The sequence below is a fragment of the Ursus americanus genome, chromosome 3 (genome assembly GCF_024610735.1).
Source record: "Ursus americanus isolate L20-20 chromosome 3, mUrsAme1.1.p, whole genome shotgun sequence".
NCBI classification, from domain to species: domain Eukaryota; kingdom Metazoa; phylum Chordata; class Mammalia; order Carnivora; family Ursidae; genus Ursus; species Ursus americanus.
Window position 1 is genome coordinate 29863392 of NC_142129.1, and position 19034 is coordinate 29882425.

At 35.4% G+C, this 19034-nt stretch overlaps 1 pseudogene; it reads left to right on the forward strand.

Moving 5' to 3' along the window:
- Nucleotides 1–16985: 16985 nt before the first annotated feature.
- Nucleotides 16986–17582, forward strand: LOC123789025 (glutathione S-transferase P pseudogene; annotated as a pseudogene).
- The last annotated feature ends 1452 nt before the right edge of the window (nucleotides 17583–19034 follow it).

Consider the following 19034-nt stretch of genomic DNA (forward strand, 5'->3'; position numbering starts at 1 on the left):
CTCATAGCTCCATCACTTCAACCACCGCCTGTTTCCACATGGTCTTCTTCCCTCTGTGCATATCTATGTCTGTGTCCTCATGTGCACTTCATATAAGGGCATCAGTCATTGTATTTAGGGCCAACTCTAATCCACCTTGAACTCATCTTAACTAATTATATCTGCAATAAGCCTATTTCCAAACAAGGTCACATTCTGAGGTACTGGGTGAATATGGATTTTTGTGGGACACTATTCAATCCAGTGTATTGTTTGTAGCTCAGAATATTAAACAGATGCTTTATGTTAGTAGAAATTATCATTTAGGGATGCCTGGGTGGCTCAGCTGTTAAGCGTCTGCCTTTGGCTCAGGTCATGATCCCAGGGTCCTGGGACTGAGCCCCGCATCAGGCTCCCCGCTTGGAGGGAAGCCTGCTTCTCCCTCTCCCACTCCCCCTGCTTGTGTTCCCTCTCTCAATGTCTCTCTCCCTGTCAAGTAAATAAAATCTTAAAAAAAAAAAATAAATTATCATTTATTAGGAAAAAAAGAAAGCTTTTTTTCTTTCAAAGAAAAATCAAAGACTGGGGTTCAAATTCTTTCCTTCCCATTTGACCTTGGGCCAGTCAGTAATCCACTGTTCTTTGTCAAATCTGGATAAACACTATCTCAGGTGATTTCAGATAAACTGATTTATTTAAAGCCAAGCAATATCCAGTAGATGTCATCTCCTCCCTCATATCTGTATTTCCAAAGGAAGAGAGACTATCACAAATCTATCTAGAGATAAAGAAGTGACTCTTGTGTCAAGTTGGGGAAAGTAATGCAAAAGTTAATTGCACTGAGTCTATACATTAAGGAAATGTAAATTTTTTTGGGGGGGAGTCATTTCTAAGGAAATCCCTTGCCTTTAGAGTGAGAGAATAACTGCTATGGCAGAAAAAGGCTTGTTCTCCTAAGCACTGGCCTAAGACTTGAAGTTGTCAGGACTCTGCTAAAAATCCCCATTGCTGAGACTTTGACCTCATCCTCCCGAGATGAATCAAGCATCAATAATGCAGTTAATATTCATTTTTTATTTGTCTGGAATGAAGACATGATTATACAGAAAGGGAGTTTTAGAGAAACTTCAAGTAATTTGCTGATGGACGACTCGCCACTGCTTGCATGCCTCCTTGCAGTAATACCCTACCGGCCTAAACCTTACATTGCTCAAACTGGGCCAGTTATTACCCCAACCGCTTTCCTTCTTTGATTTTTTTATGAGCACATCTTACCCCAAATGTCCCTATCAACTGAGTCAGCCCCATCATACCACCCTGATGAGGATTCCTTGCCCAGTGCCCCCTCTCACCAATTTAACCATTAATAATAACTATCTAATTGTTTACACTTTCATTTCTCTGTGCAACTTTTAAAATAACATTTTGTTTGACTTAGTAGAAAACCTTTCTTCAATATTCTCTTTACTTTTTAAAAATTCCTATAAACTTGACTTTATTCCCTAAGTTCTGTTTTTCAAAAGTTGGTAAGATACACATATTCATTGTCATCTGGGACAAATAAAGGGGGGATAGAGAGGCAAGAACACAAATTTAACTTTTCCTATTCCTAAAGTCCTTTCCTGTGGTAAGGGTAGGCTATAATACATGATCATTTTTACAAATAATTAATGCCTTTTATTAAATGCTGGTCTTTTTTTGCAAATATTTATATACATGGGAAATAAACAATCACTAGGACGTTCTATAAACCAAAATATACAATCAAACATTTGTTAATACTAAGAAATTGTATTTTGGGTAGGAAATTCTGGAGTTAGGGCTTCCATATTCATGAGCAATATTTTTTATTTGAAAAGGAGATCCTCATTTTTACATATTTCTATCTGTGTTTTTCAGACTTAATTGATGATTTTGGTATCTGTAAGTAGGTTAAATACAAGCCATTACAAACATTCATGCCTCAGTAATGCCATAACTACAACTCTTTCATCTGGTGCTTTCAGTAATAAAACTCTTGAAAGCCATAAAAATATAACTGCCTTTGTATATTATGCCCAAACTAGTTTGGCCATGCCAAGGTCCCAATATATGTATAATGTGTATAAAATATTATATCTTCTTTAAATATTAGAAATGCATTCTAGTAAGGAGCACTTAAAATGTGAAGTTATCAAGGTGAGAAGAGTTGCATACGTAGAAAAATCATACAACCTCATTTTTGTTACAAACCGCGTTTTTGTGGCCCATATGTTATTTTATTAATTGCTTTTTCTACTAGTACATGAAAGATAAATAATTGAAAATAATTTAGTATCAGTTTATGGTTGAACTATCATTGTTTTTGGTGAGATTATTTAATAAAAAAAGGTGAAGTTTATGCAATCATCATTATAAAACCACTTTCATGTAAATAGTATATCGTGTAAAATTAAAATATGGCTTCTTTATCCTTTGCTCACATTACACTACTTGAACATAATGTATTTAAGATTGCATTAATTGCTTCACTGGGCCTTCAAATAGCAATGTCTATCATCATTAACTATTTGGTGTAAGAAGACATTCATGAAAAAGAATGCTTTTGCAATTTATTTTAAACTCCCAATAAGATGGTATCTTGAATGTTATTTCTGCCATTTATGTGATAGTTTATATTTTAAAAATTACAGAAACATCATTTTTTAATATTGGAAGGAACTTAGTAGAAATAAAACATTTAGCTCTGATTGCTTTTGACAATTAATACTATATAATCTTTTATATTGTTCATTTTGCCTTGGCCGCCCGGAACCCAAGAGGAATTTTTTTATCTTTGCTCTAGTATAATTACTGTATTTTTTTTCCTAAAGTATAAATAATTGTGTAATTATCTACATTGAACACGTATAAAGCATCCTTTTATTTTTTTAAAATTATAGATGAAAGATTATCCACAAAGCTTACACTAAAGTCAGATGGTGACCAAAACTATATCTTTAAGTCACCTTTCTCAAACTTACCTCCTGTTTCATTTGTACTAGTATTTCTTTAATTTAGATTCTGAGATACGGAATCAAATATATCAAATGCCAATGAATGCTTCCAAATTACCTTCAGAGTAAAGGCAACAATCTACACAGCAACATCCATGCATTCACTAATTCATTCAAATATGTACATTTTTCAGTGCTATAGCAGTTATAACTTTTTTGCTTTCCCAGATACAATATATACCATTTCATGCCCTGTTCTTTGCTCTAGGAGGCTCATCTATTTAACCATATCAATTGGCTTCCTTACTCTCCCGCCTCAGATTGGGTTTAGTTTCAAAGATGTGACAAAAAAGTCAAAAGAAGGAAGGAAAGGAAAGCTGAGTCTCCCTTTCTGTTTGGCTTCCTTGAGTATGAGTCTTTTTTTTTTTTTTTTAAGGAGAAGTTTTAGGAGAGAATTTTTTTTTTTTTTTGGTTAAGATTTTATTTATTTATTTGACAGAGAGAGAGACAGTGAGAGAGGGAACGCAAGCAGGTGGAGTAGGAGAGGGAGAAGCAGACTTCCCACTGAGAGGGGAGCCTGAAGCGGGGCTCAATCCTAGGACCCTGGGATCATGACCTGAGCTGAAGGCAGACACTTAACGACTGAGCCACCCAGGCGCCCCTGAGTATGACTCTTATAAGGAAGACATAGCTCCTCACTTCTTCTAGGTTCTAGTAATCTCTCTATTCTGTTTCATACTTTGGGTATCAGTATGATAAGAGCTTAGTGCTGCTAGACCTAGGAACTAATGAGATATTCCTTATGATCCAACCCCTACCTCATCATACCTATTTGCCCTTCATTAAACATCCTTAAATTACATCATCCTAAAGAGAGTATGCTGTTCTTTTCATGCTGGGACTCTAACTGATCCAAGAATATTTTAATTGCAAAATTCTGCTTAAACTGCTGGAAATATAGTGGAGGGTAGGGGGTGGTCCATAACACACATACACAGAATAACTTCTCCCCCAAATAAAAGCCCAGGCCCAGATAGCTTCACTGGTGAATTCTACTAAATATTTCAAGACAAAAAATGTAGAAAATATAAAAATAAAAAGGTAGACAAGTAGAGAGATCATTTTATAGAAAACAGATGGTTTAAAACAATAATTTATTTCATTTACAATTCTGAGTAAACTGCTGGGTTCTGATGGGTGCTTTTTTTTGGCTTTGGCTAAGCTCACACATGTATTTGCAGGCAGCAGCTGACTGGCTGAACTTGGGCTGGTCTAGGATAGTCTCAAGTAGGAAAGATCACTCTTCTCAATGTGGTGTCTCAATCTACAACAGGCTAGCCTTGGCCTGTTTGCAAAGCAACCAGGGCACATTCATAGATTATATCCTTGCCTCTAAGCCTTTAGTGATATTCCTTTCAATCTCTGAACATCTGCCCAACCTCTTAGCTATTGTCCATGAACTCATGCTTCCCTTTTTCTAGAGTAAGTAGATGATGAGATAAACAAGTTGAATTTATAACTATTGGTAGGATTTTTCATTCTACCCTACTTTTGAATAAGGCTGGATAACTGCAGTATTACCAATCCAGGTTATCTAAGCATATTGCCAGGAACCATTTGTCAAGCAAGACTCCCCCGTTTTCCCCCTCCTTGGTAACACGGATGTTGTAATAGGCAATATTCATGAGGCTATATATGTGATTTGAAGACAGTGGGCAATAGAGCACAGATAGGTATACAGGAAGTATAACCATATACAAATACAACTGTTTTTTTGTTGTCAGGGGACCAAATGTCGGGATTTGTCAAAATTCAATCCTATAAATATCTCTTCTATTTAAAAAAGGAATGTTGTTGGGTACTCAATTCATGATAGGCAGCTCAGCTGACATAGACCTCTCATATCTTCTGGTCAGGTAATCAGTTAATGGTAAGTTAATTGTTATCAGATGGAGAATAATCATTTGTCTGAAGAGGCCAAGAGTTTGTTCCAAAATTTTAAAGACCTTCTCAGACCACGTGGAGCTTACATTAGACTCCGTACGTTATACTGAACTACTTCAGAAGTATTAAACAACATGGTATCTTTGGAAATAAAGTCCAAGAGGTAGTATGAGTTGAACTGCAGCATAGACTAGCTACAGACACTTCCTTTTCTCCTTTAAACAAATGACTTCACTAAAAAGATGTGAAAAAAGCAGCCAAATATGATATATTTAATCCAATAGCTAAACAGACCTACCAAGCACTGTGTCCCCTTTTAGCAGGAGGGAGTGCAATGAGTTTAAATATGTCTTTTGATTTAGAATGGTTGTGATGATATACCCCACAACACTGGACCTCCTAGAAAATCCATTCAGATGGCAGAAACCTAGAATTTTGGGGGATTAATTTCCTATAACTGGCATCCATGTGCTTTTCCAAGACATATAGGGTATCTACTGTGTCTTACTCATAAGAATATATCATCATTTGCCATCAATATAGTGTATAATTTGATGTTCAGTGATTATTATACACATGCACATACACACTGATATGTATATATCAGTAAAACTTAGATCTCTTTGGATTGGTACATGATAAATAGCCGGAAAGTTTATGCAAATCTGAGATAAGACTGTGAAGACTCTGTTCTCTGTGCTTAGTAAAAGTCAACTGTTTCTAGTGTTCTTCTCTCCTTACAGGGATAGAAATGAAGAATTTGCCACATCATTGGATACATACCAGGATCCACAGGTTATGTAATTTTCTCAAGTTAAAAGATCACATTTACACCAATAGCTCTCTTCAGTACGGTCAACAGGAAGTTAAAAGGGAATATGATAGTATCACCCTAGAATTTCCCACTGGGATTAAGTGTTCTCTTAGATTTACTTTTTTTTGCAGTAGTGGGAGATCCAAGACTTCCACTTGCCTCCTCATACAAACCCAGTTTCATATATTTGGGAGTTGGTGAATAAATCTATTTCAAACACATACTTAAAACTGGATAAATAATCATAAAACTAAGGGTTGACTAAGCCAAGTATGAGCATCAATATAGCCAAAACTCTGGTTATTAATGACTACCCCCACCTCTACCATGGTTAAAGGATGGATAAACAGTTCATGCAGAAGGATCAACTCCAAATATCCTAGTTCTCTATTTATTTGGGTTCTTCTGAATTCTCTATTGTGTTCTTTTCTGGATTCTCTACTTATTTATATTCTCTATATTTGTATCAGAGAGGATCAAAATGGACTACTTATAGTATTTAAAATAGAAGGAACTTAACAAAGAGAATTTGTCAAAGAGGTGAAGGAATATCTGAGAATCCATAAAATAAATGATGAGGAAGTACCAGCTTCTTACAATTGCTGTCATCTACCAGCTTGGATTAACAAAGGAAAGAGGCCATTTTACTATATTTCAAGAAGCATAAAGTCAACCAGAAGGAGTTCAAACCCCAACACACCTGCCTTGTGAAAGTTGGAGCCATGAGCAAGATAGCAGTCACTGAAAGGTATTGCATGTGACTCAGAAAGAATGTTCAAGCTAAATATCCTGGCTTTTCCCTTCCTCCCACTTTCTAAACCACTTCCAGTTCTTCTTGTTTATTGAACTAAACAAGCAGTGAGCCAACTAGCAGGAGTTTGGAAATGAAACTTGTAGGTCACATACTTGCTGCAATACAGAGCAGAGCACGGGAAAGGTGAAGAAGAGATGTGAGAAACAATAATCCAAAAATGGCATTACACCAAGTGTTCTGGTTATTAACTGGTGAGTCTTAAACCAGCCCAAAACTTAGTGGCTTAACACAATAAGAGTATTTGTTTTGCTCATTAATGGGAATTTGTGTAGGGTTCTGCTATATTTGGTGTCGGCTGGGGTAACTTGGAATCTGACATCTCACTTACTCAGTTGTTGGATGCTGATGATGTTTATCAACTAGGACCTCAGCTGAGCTGGGCAACTCGATCTGGCCTTTCCATGTGGCTGCTTGGCATACTCACAGTCAAGCAGCTTGATTTCAAGGATGAGTATCCCATAATGATTATATATAATCTGATGTAGTCACAGGCCTGCCTGGATTTCAAAGAGAGAGACCATATACTTACACCCTTTGATGGAGGACTGTCAAAATCGTGTTACTAATAAAGCATGACAGATAGAATGTATCGGGGTTTGAGCATACTTACTATATGTGACACAACAAGAAACCCTGAAAATTTACTTTTAGTTCATGCCAACCATTGGGCCTATGTATCAAACAACTAACAAAGCCAGAAATTATGACCTTCACCTTTTTTGAATTCAGAATCCCTGGTACATGTATCCAAATTGAAAAATTTAGTCCCCTGGTGTATCATCTTAGAATCCATTCCCACACATTCCCAGGTTTTTCTCAATATAAATTGGCAGATATTGAGATTTGAGTTCATACTTTCTTGGGCTTAAACTTATATTATTCCTTTGAGGAATACTGGACTCTGACTCTAGAAGCCTAGAAGGGTGTTTGCAAGTAAGTAATAATAATTAAAAAAAAAAAACACACAAAAAACCAAACAAAAAACCCCGTTTTCCTTTGCCAATAAAGTGCCTTAGAAACATCATTACAACATCTTCCAGGAAGCTATCGAGACCCTTATAAAATAGAAGAAAAGCTTTCCTTGTTTTCAAGAGAGACCCCGAGTTCTATGAGGTCCCTCCCTTTCAAATCACAGGCCTCTTCCACAGATGAGTCTGGTCATGACTCTGAATTCAGCTAACGTTGTAGTTTGGTGAACTGCAGATTAAATGTTATGACTACAATCAATTTTTTTTATAAAATTGGAGAAATTTCTTATCTCTTGGTTAGATTTTGAGATGAGAATTTTGGATTTTATGTTTACAATTCACTTTCTTTAAAAATTTCTGGTGTGGTTAGAGACAATCAACCCACCAACTCTTTCTTGAATTATTTATTACCATATATTTTTTTTTATACTGGCTTATTCATCCGTCAAAGACTTGCCTTCAATAATCTCTTGATTGCAGATGACCAAAGGTTATTTCTTACAATGCAGAGATGTAATGGAGGCCCCTCTCTCATTGGTAAAAATGAGAATAAGTGGTAAACACCAATTATTATTATTTATTATTACTATTGTTTTACCATGAGGCAGGAATACATTAGATCTTGAGTACAAAAGTAAGTGATCTGATTTAATTTTAGCATGTTCATTCTAGACATTCTGCTAAGAGTAGATTGTAGGAATAAAGAAAAAAGCAGAGAAGCTTGAAAGGAGTCTATTGGAATGATACATTGACAGTTAATAGTGAGGTATACAAGCTATAGTGGAGATGGGTATATTATGACGGTAGAGTGAACAGCATTTGATGAGTAATTGTGGATAGGATATGAGAGAGAAAAGTCAATGAGAAGGATATTGTTGCCACTAATATGCAGAAGACTGGATGAGCAGCAGGATGAGAAATGGGAGCAGAGTTTCACTTCTGACACGTTAAGTTTGAGGTATCTGTCAGATGTTCAAGTTTAGATGCCAAGGAAGTGGTTGAATATTTGAGTCTAGAATTCAGGATGAGGTTTAGGCTGGATCTACTTTCAAAAACTGACAGTATATAGAAGCTGTCAATTCATTTCATGTATTGACGAAATCATATGTGATCCCTTAAGTCACAGAGACAAAGAAATCCAAGTACTAAATCTAGGAGCACTACAACCTGCTAGCATGAGAAAGATTAATTGAAATGTTAAAAAGTTGCAGGCCATAAAACCAAAGAGAAATGGGAAGACATTGATGTCCTCTAAGAGGAAAGTAAGTCTTGCGAGGAGAAGGGTAGAGTGTCTAATGCTGAAGATAAAAAAAAAAAAAAAAAAGAGGCAGGCTGAGAAATGACCACTGGGTATGACAACATAGAGCTCACAAAAGCAGTTTCTGTGAAGAGTAGGATGAAGGACTGATTGTATCAGGTTTAGGAGAGAAGCACAAATAGTGAGCACAGACATTTACAGAGTTTTGCTTTAACGGGTATCAGAGATGTTGAAGTCATTCCTTTTTCCTTTCAAAATGCTATTTCTATTTTATAACAGTTAATGTATATTTGTATTTTATAATAGTTCTATCCCATATTTCTAGAATTTATTATCATTATGAGCTCTCTCCTATTAAAGATGAAATTAGTAGCACTATAATTTTCAATTTCTCCCTTCCCACAACTTTTGTGTTTTTAGAATATGTTTAATTAGACTTTATAGCACTTACATTTTCTGATCTGTATCCACAATTCTCCTTGTTTCAAAATCTTGGTTCTATATTTATAGGATTTCAATATACACCACCAGCCCTTCTAAATGATATCTTCATTTCCAAGCTGTGTATTTTGACTGTCTTGGTTAGTGAAATTTCAGTAAGTAGTTTTTCCAGAAAGTGCCTGTGAATGCTGTCTTCTTTGAGTTTCCTCATATATGAGTATATCTTCCTTTTGTTTTTATACTTGTATGAAAATTAGGCTAAATATAATTTTCTTGGTAACAATATTTCCTCCATGTTTTCAAAATGTTGTTGAACTGTTTTTGGTTTTGTGAATAAATCTGAGTCCAGCCTGACTTTCCCTCTGCAGGTGACCTTCATGTTCTACCTAGATGAACCAAGTATACTTTAAAAAGAGTTGACCTTTATAACGTCCAGTATATAACTCAATGTTGATTTTTATCTTTTAATTCATTTTGGTGTAATTGGCATATTTTAATCTACTTATGCAATTTTTCATTTCAGGGAAATTTTGCTGTGTCATTTCTCTGAATATATTTTTCAGGTTTCAATTGATGCATTCTCCATTTTAGGAACCTTCTGTTAGGTCATCAGTCTCTTTGTACTTATTATCTCATTCTTATCACTTTCATCTTTGTCCTTTTCCTCAGTGTTTAAAGTGACAACAGAGATGTCAGGAATAACTGTTCTTCCTTGCTGTTTCTAATTTATTTTATCAGGTAAGTTATTGTATTGTTCCAGTTTGTGACGTGTATCCTTTGCTCTGTAATCTTTTTCCATCACTATTAAGCAAACAACATAGGCACCTATGTTTTTGCATAAGTGTGCATGTTTGTGAGATTTTTAATATCAAAGGGGTTTTCTGACAGTGTATCGTAGGAGACTTTTTTCCCTTTTAATCTAGTTGTTTTCCTTTCTTCATTCAGTTTTTCTTTTTTTTCTTTAACAGAAAGAAAAATCTCAGAAAAATTATGTTACATTATCTTAGTCAGTATATAGGTTGACATTAGAACCTGAGTCTCTTTTTTTCCTAGTCTAAGCACTATTCTATTATTTTATAGTTTTTTTTTTTTTTTAAGTAATCTCTTAGCCCAACGTGGGGCTTGACCTCACAGCCCCAAGATCAAGCATTGCATACTCTACCAACTGAACTACCCGGGCACCCTTATTATTTTATGTTCTTATCAGAGCTTGGGTCATTCAAAATGTATAAACGTCCAAAAATTATACTGTTCCCCAAGTTTTTTCATTGTAGTCTATGGAAAATAGCTAAGTAGGCCACTAGGTTCAGCAGGTCACTATTGCTGTTTGTGGTATATCAGTTACAGTTTCTTCCTTCTTCTATCTGGTCTTGTCTTTTCTATTCTGTTTCAGAAGTCAAAGCAACTACAAGTCATGGGCAATAAATTTAAATAAGCATCATCTGAACTGGGGTATTTCCTTACATATTCTGACAAATTGATGATTGATATGCCTAGTCTCCCAGTGCCATCACAATGCTGCATCTTCAGGGGTACATGGATGGGAAATGTATGTAGGGAGGAGGAAGGAGGCCAGGGCAATAGAGGTGGATTAAGCTAGAGAAACATACATTTTTAGGGCTAGAGAAACATACATTTCAGGGCCCCTAGTTTGGCTGGGCCTTTGCAGAGAAGAAAAAAAAAATGTTTTATTCTTCTAATAATAGGTGTTCCAATAATGTTCTCCTAGATCAGCTCCTTTTGTCAAGTTTTCAAGTAGAAGATATGTGTTCCTTAATCATGATCACTTGCCAGGCGGGAGTCCCCTTCAGACTCCCTCTTGTTAAATGGCATTGCAGTGGTTGCTGAGATTTGGGGGAATCTAAGGGTGAGTTGAGTTGGGGATATGTTTAGTCTGGGTGTAGATGAGATTTGTGTTTGCATTTGCTTTTGCCACGAAAACAAAATGATGTTACTTATTTGGAACAACCTTATTAACTTTGAAAGTTCCACCCTAATAAGCTCACACCTTGGTGTGGACTCAAGGCTTCATTTCCAGATCTTAGCCGCCTGGTGCTGTTTGACCCAAGGCAAAGCAATTGTGTGCATTGATGAAACCAATCAATTTAGCTTATTTTTTGCTTATTTATTTCATTCATTCTCATGTTTTCTTTCTTTTTTCCTGTGAGTCCAGAAATGCTTTAAGAGGAATGTCTGTAGAAATTCAAAGCTATTTGAATTGTAGGAGAGTTTTTTTCTATATATAGCTTTCAAGAATCAGAAATCTTCTAGCATTCGATATTTAGCACACATATTTAAACTTATGTTGTCCAGGAATATACAGAATTAATCAGTATCTATATTCTCTTACAAAAACAAATGACCCATCACATTTTTGATTGTCTTAGCTATCTTTAGTCAAATTGGACAAGGAAGGAATGTCATTTCCTTACCATTTGTGTTCACTTCCTCTGATGATTTTGTCTGGCAATTTATTTCCACATTTATTAATTTTCCCCATTTGTATGTATTTATAGTTAACATTTAGCATTTTGCTTTACTAATTTCTTTGTTCTTATTGTCTTCCTGCAACCTAATTCTTGGATTAAAGAAGTATATACTCCAGGAATTCTTCCAGTGGGAATTTAGAGGTTCTGAAATACTCTTCTGAGAATTTTTATGTTTGAATAATTTTTACTTCAACATCCTACCTGCTTAGGTATAGAACCTGCTAATTCTCCTTTGAAAATGCCATTCACTCTTTCCTAGATTTTATTTTGATAAGAAGTCTGATGTCAGTTTGATTCTGGTTTATTATAAATAATAATTTCAGATGTTTTTGTTTGTTAATGTTATCAATGTTGCTATTGCATATACACATACACACACGCATACATATATACACATAATTTTTTTTTTCCTGGAGCTTCATGGCCTTTTCAATCTGTGTATTCCTCTTTCATCAGTTTTAGAAGATCCTTCTCTTTTATTTCTTTAAAGAGAACCTTTCTTCCATTCTCTCTTTTCTCCTTCATTCTCCATTAGATTTAGAATGCCTGTTTCTATCTCCTATTTCTCTTGTCTTTCTTCTCCATATTCTTCATTGTCAACACCTTTGTGCTCCATTTTGGAAGGATCCCCGTCTAGATCTTTTAGAAAAGTAATAGTTTACTCAGCTCTTTAAAAAAAATAAATCTAACATAACTACCATTTTACTATTTAACATTTAAATATCTTAAAACTTTTTCAACAATCGCTTAAAGTTTTCAAGTGTATTTATCTACGTTTCCTTTGATGAGCTGTCTTATTGATTATATTTGCTGTACTCCATTTAAAATTGCATTCATTTTAGATTCCCATAGGTCACTTCTATTTCAGACTTTAAAATTACGAACAGTTATTTGTTAAAAGTCAAAATTTATCTAAGCCCCGGAGAGACAAAGGAAATGCATGAACACTTTATTTTCTGCCCCTTCTCCAGAAGGCAGACATAGACAAAATACAAATAAATGAATAAGGAACAGTGCAGGAAAATTCTAACATAGAAGCACAGAAGGTCCAAATTGACACTGAGATTATAATATGTAGGGGTTGATTTAACTCTTTCCTCATATTAGACTTTTATTATATTTTATGCAACTACAATTACTTTGATTTGTCACTTTTAGCCTTTTATGTTATCGGCTTTCCTCATGTGTTTGTTGAGTCTTGATTGTACTTTCTTTGTATTTGAAATTTTCTGTTACGTATGCTTTTGTTCTTTTTGCACAGTTAGTTTGGATGGTGTTACAAGTTATTTATGCTTATTTTCTGCTTATCCTTCATGAGAAGGAGGGTGGGCGGGGATGCTGAGAGGCAAGATCTGCAGGTAGCTTCTGGGTGGGGTCTTTCTATTCCTCTTGCAAATTACTAGTCACTTGAGACTGTTTTTGCCTAATTATTTGTAGGTGTATCCTATATGGAAGGGAACTGATACCAGACAGAAGCTCCATGATGCCAAAAGGAATGAACAGCAGCATTAGTGAAAAATATGTAGGCAAATTTAAAAAGTATTCTTATGTTTAAAAACAAAAGAAAAAAATTAACTATGACATGTGGGTTTTAAAGAAAATAAATAAAACCTATGATAATAGCGCAAAGGTGAGGAATGGGATAAATGGAGTTGAACTGTTGTAAGATTCTCAAGTTGTTTGAGACATGCTAAAATCATTTATTTAAGGTAGACTATAAGCAGCAAAAATTGCATATTTTAATCTCTATATTACTAGCTAACTTGTAAAAGAATAATACAAAATAGCATAAATAATGTGCATTAAAGAGATACAACAAAAAAATAAAAGATACTTGATTATTCAAAGGGGGGCTAGAAAAGAATAAAGAAATAAATAATATACAGAACAATTAGCAAATAAATAGCAAGATGGTGATTTAAATCTCCCTATATCAGTGGTTAAATTAAACATGTAAAAAACGCTTCTAACTAAAAGGCAAAGGTTGTCAGAAAGGATTAAAAACAAAAGACCCAATTATTTTCTCATTACAAAAGTCACACTATAGATGAGAATATAAATAGATTTGAAAGAAGAGTGACTAAAAAAAAAAGTATACTGTGAAATATGCAAATACCCAAAAGACATTTGACATAATGATAATAATATAAAAAATGTAATATAGAAAATATTATTAGGGGCAAGGAAAGACATTTTATGTGGATAAATGGTCCTTATAAAAATGGAGGTATAACAATCTTAAATTTGCTTCAAAATGCAAAAAGCCAAAATTTGAAGATATAAGAAAAATAGACAAATTTATAATTATAGATGAATATCTGAATACAAATCTTAATAACTATTAGAAAAGGCTGACACAAATGGCAAAAATATACAATGCTTGAACAACACATTTAACTAACTTGTTCTATTTGACATTCATAGAAGCCTACACTCAAGAGGAGCACATCATTTGTAATAAAGATGGGACACTTCTCAAAATGAACTATATGCTTTAAGTAAGTATAAAGAAATTTCAAAGTATTAAAATAATACAGAAGATTTTCCTGATTAATGTGGAATTAAATTGGAATGATTTCAGTGCAATAAAATAATAATTATGAAGTCCCCAAAGGATTAGCCGTTAAGCATAAACTTCAGAACAACCACAGTTCAAAAAAGACATTGAAATGACAATTATAAAATACTTGTAACTGAAAAAAAAAATAATATGACTTATCAAAACTTGTGAGATGCAGCTGAAGTAGAGCATATAGAGACAATTTAACCTTCCACTCATATGTTGGGAAAGAAGAAAGGCTGAAACATTTCAAGAAGCTACCAGCTGAAGAGTCCAAACACAGTTGAAATTTCCTGTGTTTGAGTCTCATTCTACAACCAGGATGGTAACTCTCAGAGCATAATTTTGTTTATAATTTAGTTATTTTCTATTGTCACAATGATTTCAACTGTCTTAAAATGAAAAAAAAATCTATACACACAGCAAGAAAAGTTAATCACTATAATGACAAGCATATAATATGTAAATAACACTAAAACTACATAAAAAAAGATTAATTTTTTCAGTGAAGTTATCTATCGTTTGTCAGCTCTAAATGAAACCTTCTATACTCTGCATGACTCTCTTGGGATTCATTTCATTGTGAGTTGGCTTCAATTCAGGTTTGATAGTAGGCACTAGAGAAATCTTGGGAAGTGGGAGTTGTGGAGAAGGTACTGACTTCCTGTTTTCCCTGTTCCTATGTGTTGTCCTAGAAGCAGCAGCAGGCAAATCTCCAGATTTCCATTTTTTTTGTCAATTTCCGAGTCAACCTGACTGTGTTCCCCATAGGTAACAGAAGCACTGAGAAGCATCCCCTTCATAAAGGTCTGAGAATCAGCTCTGTTGGGTCTCTTCTTCAGAGCTACTAGGTTCTTCTAACTCCACCTCTTCCTTTTTCCCCTTAGACTTAGAAGTGGTAGCTGCTTTCTATAATTATTAATTTTTATTTTCTCTGAATCCCCTTTTCAACTCTTCCTGTCTTGCAACAGCCATGTAACCAATGCTCCTCTTTGAAATGACAAGAGTGGTTTCCAATTTCTAGATGGATCCTGACTGATCCAATTCCCATTAAAAGAGGAAAATGAAGACTAATTTTAAAAACATCCCTAGAAATTTCTAGAATTAATGTTAATATTTTTTGAAGTCTATAAGTTTGCCACATAACAAAAAATAAATATCGTCATTATATCTCATAGTACAAAATAATGCCCACAGATGGGATGAATGAAAAAAAAAAAAAGTCTATAATTTAAGCAGGTGAAAGAGCAAATGCTAACAAACACCAGAGGCAGATGCACACGAGCAAATAACTGGGTGGTTCTTCAGGTAACAGAGTTCTCTTAAAATATTTTTGTGAACTGAGTTACAAAGATGAAGATAACATACTATGTCATGCATTTTAATCAACAATAGTAACATAAACTATAATTGAATAATTTAAAATATTATTTATTAGTATGATATACAATGAAGGTAGATAGAAAATGAATAAAGTGAAACGGTCTTTGGATTAGATACTATATGAAATCATGCCCAGAGAGGCATCTGTTTTAACACTTTTTTAAAAAGTAAAGATAACACAATTTACCCCAAGTAAGAGGAACTTATTGTAATGATTGATATGTATCAAACCACACACACACACACACACACACACACACACACACACACGCCAAATAACAAGGACTTGCGAAGAGCAGAAAACGTAAGCAGGAATTTTGCTATAGCTTTCGTAATCTGAACATAGGCAGGACTCCACTGCTCTATGGTGATCTTTCTTTCTATGCTCTCGCCGACTGGTTTACTCTCAGCTCTAATATCTCTTCTCAGTTTCATAATAGTATGTGCACATTTTCTGATTTTTGCTCCCACAAAACTTAGTTGAAAGACAATACATTTTGTCTCTCAAGTTTCTCTATATTATGACTCTGTGGCTTTTGATTCTACTGCTACATAGTCACTCTTTTGGTGTTTCCTAGTTCCCATTAGTAAGAGAATGATGTTTACTTTTTTCTCTTAGCTTTATATTTCAGTCCACAATATAGGTCACCACCAGTGTTAATGCAGGTACCCAACATTGTTTCAATTAACAATGACGAGGGTGGGAGTTATTTTTCAGTAGCTATGGGAGAGTAAAGTTTTAGACTCCAAATGGATAATATTTAACAACAGCTTATTTGGGATAATATTTAACAAAAGCTCAATTAAAAAAATATTTTACTTTTAAATTATAACAGTATCTCCTAGGTAAGATTTGTGGATATCTGAATCAGAATATTCTGTGGTTCTTGTTAAAGATACACATACTGGATTTCACTCCAGATCTATTTTATCTGAATTTTTTGGTTGGAATTGGAAAATAATACATTTTTACTAACATAATCAAAGCATCAAAATACTTAGAAACACTTCCAAAAATAGTTACCAAAATACTACTCTAGACCATCTTGACTGCGATGGGTATCATCCCCTGTTTAAATACTCCAAAAGTCACCCCGATGAGATATCTGTGCTTGGGTTGTTTTTGGAGTACAACTGCACATCTACTACTACAGATTCTTAAAGATTTGAAATACAGACACAAACATCAGATTGGCATCAAGATATCAGTTTTCTTGGGGCACCTGGCTGGCCCAGTCAGTGGAGCATATGACTCTTAAGCCTGAGGGTGTGAGTTCCGGCCCCATGTTAGGTGTGGAGATTACTTAAAAATAAAATCTTAAACTCTGCCACCACTGCTGCCACCATCCACACTGCAGCCATGCTGTCATACACCATCGTCTACTTCCCTGTTCGAGGGCGCTGTAAGGCTATGTGCGTGCTGCTGGCTGACCAGGGCAGAAGCTGGAAGGAGGAGGGCCTTGGAGCCAAGGAGACCTGGCTTCAGGGCTCACTCAAGGCCTCCTGTCTGTATGGGCAGCTTCCCACATTCCAGGATGAAGACATTACCCTGTATTAGTCCAATGCCATCCTACGACACCTGGGCAGCTCCCTCAGACTGTACAGGAAGGACCAGAAAGAGGTCGTCCTGGTGGAGGTGGTGATTGATGGCATGGAAGATCTCTGTTGAAAATCAACTATGAGGCAGGCAAGGAGTTGTATGTGAAGGCACTGGGGCACCTGAAGACTTTTGAGACCTTGTTGTCTTTGAACCTTCATCGTGGGCAACTAGATCTTTGTGGACGAAAACCTGCTAGACTTGCTGCTGATTCACCAGGTCCTGACCCCCTGCTATCTGGAATCCTTCCCCCTGCTCTGGGCCTACATGGCATACCTCAGTGCCCAGTCTAAGCTCAAGGCCTTCCTGGCCTCCCCTGAGCATGTGAACCTCCCCATCAACAGCAATGGGAAGCAATGAGAGCTTGTGGCACCCTCGGCAGGAAGTGGGGGTTGCCTGCCTTCCTTTCTCCAGGACCAATAACATTTCCAAGCAGGAAGCAAAAACATAATAAACAAATAAATAATAAAATCTTTTTAAAAATCACATTTTCTTTCTGGGAAGACTAGATTGGATTAAAAGCTGCAAAAATAAAGATTTCTGCCACCTTTTCCAAAAGCCAGATCTGAGATCCATGCACGAGGAGATTTGGTCAGCAGTTGGGAAATTTACTAAGGCAGCCTAAGATAAATCACTGTTTTATACTCGTCTTGTCCTGAGAGTGGGGATAAAGTAGGATGCAATTCAAACTTGCTTCTAAAAGGCAGGCCCTAGACTTGTACCCAGATGTGCTTATTTTATGAAACCTACATTCAGTGAAGAATGATCTGTTGTCACAAGCTAGCCGAAAAGTGACAAGAGAAAACCACATTGAAATGGTCATCTTTAACACCTCAGCCCTTTATAACAGAGAAAGGATTACCAGTAGCTGTGAGATTCTTGTCATTCTACAAATCAGATAAATCACTCCTCTTGAGAAACAATAATCACAAGGGCGAAGGGAGAGGCAAAAATAGCTTTCCCAATAATCCCCAAAGGGAAGAAGTTTCCATTATAATAAGCCAAAGAATTTGAGAAGAAAATTATCCACAACCCAACACTCCAAGTTGTCTACCTGAATGATATACTTTTGGAAACCCTTAAACTTGCTTTTACCTGGCTATATTTAAATCTTATTTTTGGACTGTGTAGAAGAATGTACAAGAAATGACCAAAGAAATGTGTTATGTTACTAATTACAAAGATGTGGTTGAGAAAGTTTGCTCACTGTGCTGTACTGCCTTGAAGAAGACGTTTAGGGAAAAATTCAGTCTGTCCTTAGTTCCAGAACTAATTGTATTTCTCCTGAGCAGCCTCAAACATATTCTTCTCCCTGTTTATTAATCTTGGAGAATGGTGCAACCACCCAAAGATGTGGTGTTATCCTTTCTTCATATTCCATATACAAGCAATCACTAAATTTTATAAATTCCACCTCTTTAATGTCTCTCTTCCTTACAACTCCCTCAGTTGCTGGATTATACTTCAACAGCATTCCAACATGTTTCGTTGTTACTATCTTGAACTACAATAGGCCACACATTTGACCAATGTATCACAATATTTAGGCAGTGGATTGAAATTAAGCATTTCTGTATTTCCCTCACAGATTAGACTGTAAATACTGAGAAGGTAGGTATTATGTCATGGACACTATAATTAATAGAATTACTTTTCCTTCTTATGGTAGACATTTGTGAATTTATCCTAATTTCTGTGTTGATTCTGACAACAATAGAGGACCTCGTGTTATTTTAAGTAGTAACATCTCCATGGATGTATCATATTTTGTCTACTTTCGGATCTTAGCTAAGCTATTTACCCATTTACTCA